The sequence below is a fragment of the Gymnoscopelus microlampas genome, assembly GCF_963454915.1.
Source record: "Gymnoscopelus microlampas genome assembly, chromosome: 10".
In the NCBI taxonomy this organism is placed as follows: domain Eukaryota; kingdom Metazoa; phylum Chordata; class Actinopteri; order Myctophiformes; family Myctophidae; genus Gymnoscopelus; species Gymnoscopelus microlampas.
This window is the reverse complement of record NC_139947.1, coordinates 53,566,862-53,574,169: the sequence shown is the minus strand read 5'-3', so window position 1 is coordinate 53,574,169 and position 7,308 is coordinate 53,566,862. Positions and strand designations below refer to the sequence as shown.

Sequence of the window (7,308 nt, the reverse complement as noted above, 5' to 3'; positions counted from 1 at the left end):
AGTTGTGAGCTTGTAGATCGGCTATTTTCACACCCGAGCGCAACCAAAATATAAAATAACTTGTCTTTTAGTTCTACTGGATCTCTTCTCCACTAGATCCCTCACTAACATTTTAGTCTAGTTTTTATTTGTTGACGAAATTGTCAATATATTTAGTCTTAGGTTTAGTCATCATATAGCTTAGTTTTTATTTAGTTTTTATTCAGTTTTCGTCAGTGAAAAAAGGTAGTTGACGAAACATTTTTCGTCATATTTTAGTCGAGGAAATCAGCACTGTTTTGGTCAAATGGGTTTCCTAGTTTGTTTTTGTAGATTGGTAATTTGGTTGGGCTGGATTTGTCAAGAAATTATGTCAATGTCTAGTTCAGTGTTAGCCCTCCTAACAATGCTTCTAATGTCAGTCTGTTGAGCATCAGGACCAGTTGACTGAGGTGACCCTATGCTACGTTGAAGTTTTGAGGGAAGTCTCCCCCCCCCTCATTGACACTCAAGCTTGATTTTCAGTGAGACTTTCTTCAGCAAAGAGTAGAATTTTCACTGTAGAAGCAACATTATCTAGCGGTGTAACTGGATTGTGTCAATTGGTGTAAGCAGTATTCTATAATAATTTACAGGAAAACTGTGGAATCATTTGTCAAAGATTATTTAGAAAACAGGTTTTCTCAGCATTACGTCCTGTTCAATGAAACAAAAAGTTTGTCTAGAGATATTCAATATTTCTGTGGTTACACCATTTGACATTTTTGGGGGCAAATGTCTTTTCAAATGACATGGCTGGTGACATGACATGAAACCAACAGGACTACAACATGTACATTTTAACAACCCTGATACCTTTAGTTTAAAATAAGACTAAGATGTTTTCATTTGTCTTCATTCTTCATTCTGTCACTGATCCCATGCGTTATGAGGGCTAAATTGTCAGACAAACAAACTCACACTGGTTGGCTTTGGAGAGTCATAAAATATATTTCAAAAACATTCTCATTTTCCGATATGAAACCAGTAAGTATTTACAAAATCTGACACCATCCACAACTATGTTCTCAATACATATTTTACACAATACAAAACTTTCAGACTTGAATTGGATCTACAGTATATATCGTTGTACAATTAACATTTAACACAGACGTCATCACAACTTGAATCTCTGATACGATTTCAACAAGTTAAAACAGTCAAAACCTGTGACAATCCTCAACCACAGACAATATCCATTTCTATTTCAGAATATAGTATTCCAACATTTAAGGATCTCAACATTAGCGAGACGAAGAATTGTCAACGTCTAAAAAAAAAAAATGCTGTCGGGCAGAAACCTTGTATCTCCATATTTCAACTTGTCATGAATTAATGCTCTACTTTGAGTGTTACACAAAAGCAGCGGAAATAAACGATCTACAAGCTCTGTAGCATCGCAATGTTACGCAATGTGATTTTGTATTGAAATATTTTCAATGTTGGTTAAAGGTAGGGTAAGTGATTTTCTTTGGTTAATATAAGTGTTAAATAGCTCTATATTGTGATAGTAATCATTGCTATAGAGTGTTTGTTCAGTAACAGTGTTAAATAGCTCTATATTGTGATAGTAATCATTGCTATAGAGTGTTTGTTCAGTAACAGTGTTAAATAGCTCTATATTGTGATAGTAATCATTGCTATAGAGTGTTTGTTCAGTAACAGTGTTAAAAAGCTCTATATTCTGATAGTACTCATTGCTATAGAGTGTTAGTTCAGTAACAGTGTTAAATAGCTCTATATTCTGATAGTAGGCACACAGACGGAGAGATCAACCCAGCTAGCTCAAGAGGAGAGGAAATGAATCAGATGAGGAGAACGGATCCTCGTTTCGAGGCTGCCAAGATGATGAGAGTGTTTGTTCAGTATAGAGGCACTGTCCATGTCTCTTTATTAAATAGAAAATGCATTTTCAGGTCAGGATACCATTTTTTCAAAGGATAGATAACTCAGACAGGATACAGACTAAACAAGTCAAATTGGAAGTGATGACACAAAGAAAAGAGCAGACATAATTGGAACTTGAAAACAAAAATAAATGAAGCTGTTAAATGGGTACTCTCTCTCTTTCCTGTTGCTGTCATCCATCTCAAAATGTATTCTGTTTATTAAAGAGCTGGAGAGACAGAGAAACGCCTGTTACTGAACAAACACTCTATAGCAGGGGTCTTCAACAGGGGGTCCTGGACCCCTAGGGGGTCCTCAGAGCTACTATAGGGGGTCCACCAAATCTTTGTGTGATAGGATTTCGTTTTTTTTAAAACCTTAACCACTTGAACCCCAGAATTCCTTTTCTGAGGGGAACATTAGCCAAAAATAGCAGATCTACAAGCTCTCAACGCCTCGCGCTGCGAGGCGTTGAGAGCTTGTAGATCGGCTATTTTTGGCAAAGAGGCTTATAGGTGTAGAGGGGAAAAAGAGCAGACTAAGTAAAAAGAACACTTTAATCTGAAACACAATTTTATACAATAATAGAGTAGGGGGTCCCTGCTTCATCTCTCTCTCAGCTAGGGGGTCCTTGGGCTGAAAACGTTGAAGACCCATAGCAACGAGTACTATCACAATATAGTGCTTTAACCAAAAAATATCACTTACTCTACCTTTGAGTGTGCTTGTGGGTTTTATGAATATTAAACCAAAGACAAGTATTAACAAACAGCTTGTGACTAAATCATAACTACATTGGATTCATTGGGAAAACAGGTTCTTTTTTTTCATTTCCAGAAAAGTACAAGCTTTGGACCCGACAGCTACGCTAAGAGTCGTACTGTTAGGCACTTGATCATAATTATGACAGCATCACAACCTTACAGTTAAAGATACACAACAAACACTGCAGCCATGACACATACCGATATGTACTGGAGTATAGCTCCACCTACTGGTAGCTAGTGGAGTTACACCTCCACCTACACAACACATTCAATCACTTTTTTTAAACAGTGAAAGACAACAAAGGCTTCAGCTTATGAGAACACAACCATTAAAGGAATATTTCACCCCAAAAAGTATACCTTTTTCTTATCAATACAGGTATAATGAAGCCTCGAATTCATGGAGGTTTTTGTTTTTGTGGCCTTCCTAAACCAATAATCCAATATGTGATGAACAGTAGGACATTGGTTCTCAAAGTGGGGTCCGGTGACCCCCAGGGGTACTTGAGGGGGTTCCAGGGGGTCCCCAGCTAAATGATGGATAGGAACCAAATGGACCCTTATGGGTCTGTAACTCTGAGAGTTTACAAATGGAACCAAATGGACCCGTTAGGGTCCATTTGGTTCCATTTGTACACTCTCAGAGTTAAGTTAACATTGATTTTACAACATGAATTGGGGTCCCATAGATAGAAATGCCATTAAATGGGGGTCCGTAGCCCTAATGCATGTCGAACTGGGGGTCCTTAAAATGTATCTTTTCAAATGGGGGTCCGCGGGCTAATAAGTGTCCATTTGGGGGTCCTTGACATGAAAAAGTTTGAGAACCACTGCAGTAGGAGACCAAGGCACAACTATATAAAACAATATATAAACTAAAAACAAACTCTCACAGTGTAATCACTGATGATCCAGCTTCAAAAATAACGTTTTAAATATGGTTTTGCTCTTGTTAAAGTTGGTCTCCTATTCATTTAAATGAGTCAAATATTGGATTACTGTCTCAGGAATGTGAAAAAAACTAAACACAAATCTCCATAGATTCCAGGTTTCATGGGGTCAGGCTTTCTTACAGGGTAACTGATAGAAATAATTCCTTTAACACAATAAAATGACTGAAGTTCCAGTGAGAAGATGTTGGTGAGCAGCTCTGTTTGATTCATTCATGAAATCAGTGTTTCTCAACCTGTGGGTCCGGACCAGATGACCCCAGATGACAGTTAAGTGACAATTTAAGGACTTTTAAGACCTTTTTAATACTGAGAAAAAAATAAGAAAGACAGAAAAAAGGCCATTACTGTATCAAAAGTAATCAACAAACTAAACAATAAAAACTGGTCAAAAATTGGCCAAATTGTCAAATAGTATAAGAGGCAAACATTTTGAAAATAGCCAATCTAAAAGATTAGAAAATAGCAGATTTATAAGCTCACAACACGTTGTGAGCTTATAAATCTGCTATTTTCACAATCTGTGGAACCGAGTCTAAATGTAATGCCTCAACTCCTACATTCCAAGTGCTTGTCAGGGTGGGGGGTCCCCAGTTCAAATATGATTATTTTGGGGGGTCCCCAGTTCAAATATGATTATTTTGGGGGGTCACGGCCTGAAAAGGTTGAGAACCATTGCAGTAAGTCACCAGAAACTAAAAGGTGTTTTGATTCATTCATTCAGAAATGAAAAGAAACAACATTACCTGAGAAGTGAACAAAGTTATGGCTACCTCTAGACTATTAATATGAATGTTAGTAGGGATGTCCGATATTATCGGCCTCCCAATATTATCGGCCGATATTAGCATAAAAATTGATATCGGGAAAATATCGGTATCGGTTTTTGAAAAAAAAAATGTTTTTTTTTTTTTTTTGCTTTATAAATAAGTTACAGGAGTTCTTACTGTATATGGTGTGTGTGATATGAAATTTGAGCTTACCCTAATCACAATAATCCCCGCATATATCGGTATCGGTTGATATCGGTATCGGTAATTAAGAGTTGGACAATATCGGTATATCGGTTATCGGTAAAAAAGCCAATATCGGACAACCCTAAATGTTAGTTATACTGTATACTGCTACTAGTAATCCTCAGTCCACCCTGATACTATTGCAACATGGATGACGAAACAGGACATTTAACATCGCAAAGACGTTAAGATTCTAATAATTCACATCCGTGGTTTGGTTGTGCAACCGGTGGCACCAAAGGTTATGTTTCTTATAGCACAGTGTTTTATTTTTTTGTTTTTTTTATCAACAAACATTTATGACACAAAGAGCTTGGATTGTATCTCTACTAGCTTCCTGTTCTATTCAAGACTAATAGAATAAATATGTATAAATGTTGCTGGATTCATGAGTGGACAGCCTGTATCAAAGTCCTGGACTACAAGGCCACGTTCTTAAAGCTGGACTACGTAACTTTGTTTTTGTGTGAATAAAATGTTATTCTGTCCAGCCTGTATGGTAGAGTATGTTAACCCTTTAAGGCCCGTAAGGGAACGCATGTGTGTCATTTTAAGATTTTTTTAAGTTTTTGAAAAACCTTGAAAATGTGTGCAAATCTTTGAATATATAAAATTTTAAAGCGAATCATTTTTAACTCAAATCTTTGCTTCTGGGGGGGTCCCTGGAACAAAATATTTTGAGATGGGGCCAAATACATATCATTTTGGGGGTCCTTGACATGAAGAAGTTTGAGAACCACTGATATTATAGCAACATAAGAATACACTTAGGATTTAGAAGACATTTGTAGAATCCCCCAGAAGCAAATGTTTTTGTTAAAAATGTTTGCTTTAAAAAATATATATATTCAAAGATTTGCACACCTTTTCACGATTTTTGAAAAATAGTCAAAATTCCATTTCTCCCCTGAGCAAGCAGGCTCTAACAGCTCAGTGGTAAAAGTTTCAGCTCTTTGCGCAGGAGGACACCCGGCCGGGTTCGATTCCGGGGCACAACATGGAAGTCACAGAGTGCAGCTTTAACCTTAATCTCTTTAAAACCCTAAAGCGTCCCCATTTATTCTGGGATGAACATTCGGCGAAAATATAGCCGATCTACAAGCTCACAATGCATACTGTAGATGGGCTATTTTCCGGGCGGTCAACTAAGTATATATGTATAGGGTTAACCCATTAAGACCAGGAACGCATCTGTGTCACTTTAGATCTTAGGTACAACCATTTTTTTATACTTTGGCTATTCTTGAACATTTGTGCAAATCTTTGAATACATATATTGTTTTTGAAACAACATTTTTAACTCAAATCTTTGCTTCTGAGGGGGGAGGGGTGGGGGGGTCCCTGGAACAAAACTTTTTCATGTCGAAGACCCCCAAAATTATATGTTTTCGTCCGCCGACCCCCCCATCTCAAAATATGTTGTGCTCCCCCCAAAAATATATGTATTTAAAGATTTGCCGTGCTATGAGATTGTATATCTGCTATTTTTTTATTGGCCAAAGTCTAAAATAATGGTTACGGCTATAAACATCTAAAATGACACAGATGCGTTCCCGGTCTTAATGGGTTAATACGTTGAGAACCCTACGGACGGATTTACATCTGCTGTGTCCAAGGCTTCTGAATATTGTGTCAGTGGTTCTCAATCTCCTCTGGATCTAAAGACCCACGTGATTAGTGGTCAGATGGGTGGGCCACGTGATAATCTCTGTTTAGTGGTCAGATGGGTGGGCCACAATATAATCTCTGTTTAGTGGGCAGATGGGAGGCCACATGCGTTTTAAGAGCATGGTCATTTTCATGATCAATCAATGGAACCGACGTAGTTTACCTTTAAGTTCCTATTTATCCATATCGCAAAGAAAAATCTTTTCTTTTCAAGGTTTTAATCCATTTAGACTGGGAAAGAATCTGTGTCACCTTTAGATTTCTTTGAGGCGATTAAAAAATCGTGAACATTTTGTGCAAATCTTTGAATATGTATTTATTTTTTAACATTTTTAACTCTTGTTACAACTTCTGGGGGTCCCGACTCCCTGGAACAAAATATCTAGAAATGGGGGTCCACGGCCAAATATGTATCATTTCGGGTGGTCCTTCACATTTTTTTTTTCTTCAAAAATCTGTTAGGATTTAGAAGATATTTGTAGAATCCCCCAGAAGTAAAGATTTGAGTTACAAATGTTCCCTTTAAAAAATATGTAATATATAGGGTTGTCCGATATTGGCTTTTTTACCGATAACCGATATACCGATATTGTCCAACTCTTAATTACCGATACCGATATCAACCGATACCGATATATGCGGGGATTATTGTGATTAGGGTAAGCTCAAATTTCATATCACACACACCATATACAGTAAGAACTCCTGTAGCTTATTTATAAAGCAAAAAAATATATATATATATATTTATTTTTTTTCAAAAACCGATACCGATATTTTCCCGATATCAATTTTTATGCTAATATCGGGAGGCCGATAAAATCGGACATCCCTAGTAATATATATTAGATATAGATTTGCACAAAGCTTCCATGATATTTTAAAATAAATAGCAGATCTAAAAGCTCATAGCGCTGCACTCGGTGCTTGTATATCTGCTATTTTTGAATAGCCAAAGAAATCTAAAGAGACAGAGATGCGTTCCCGGCTTTAATGGGT

At 37.0% G+C, this 7,308-nt stretch overlaps 1 long non-coding RNA gene across 1 annotated transcript; it reads right to left on the bottom strand.

Annotated features, from left to right (window-relative positions):
• Window positions 1-1,298: 1,298 nt before the first annotated feature.
• On the bottom strand, window positions 1,299-3,199 carry LOC311053821. The gene is made up of 2 exons (XR_014601684.1): window positions 2,562-3,199; window positions 1,299-2,176 (listed from the first exon to the last, which is right to left on the bottom strand). It is a non-coding gene; the product is annotated as an uncharacterized lncRNA (long non-coding RNA).
• Between the last annotated feature and the right edge of the window lie 4,109 nt (window positions 3,200-7,308).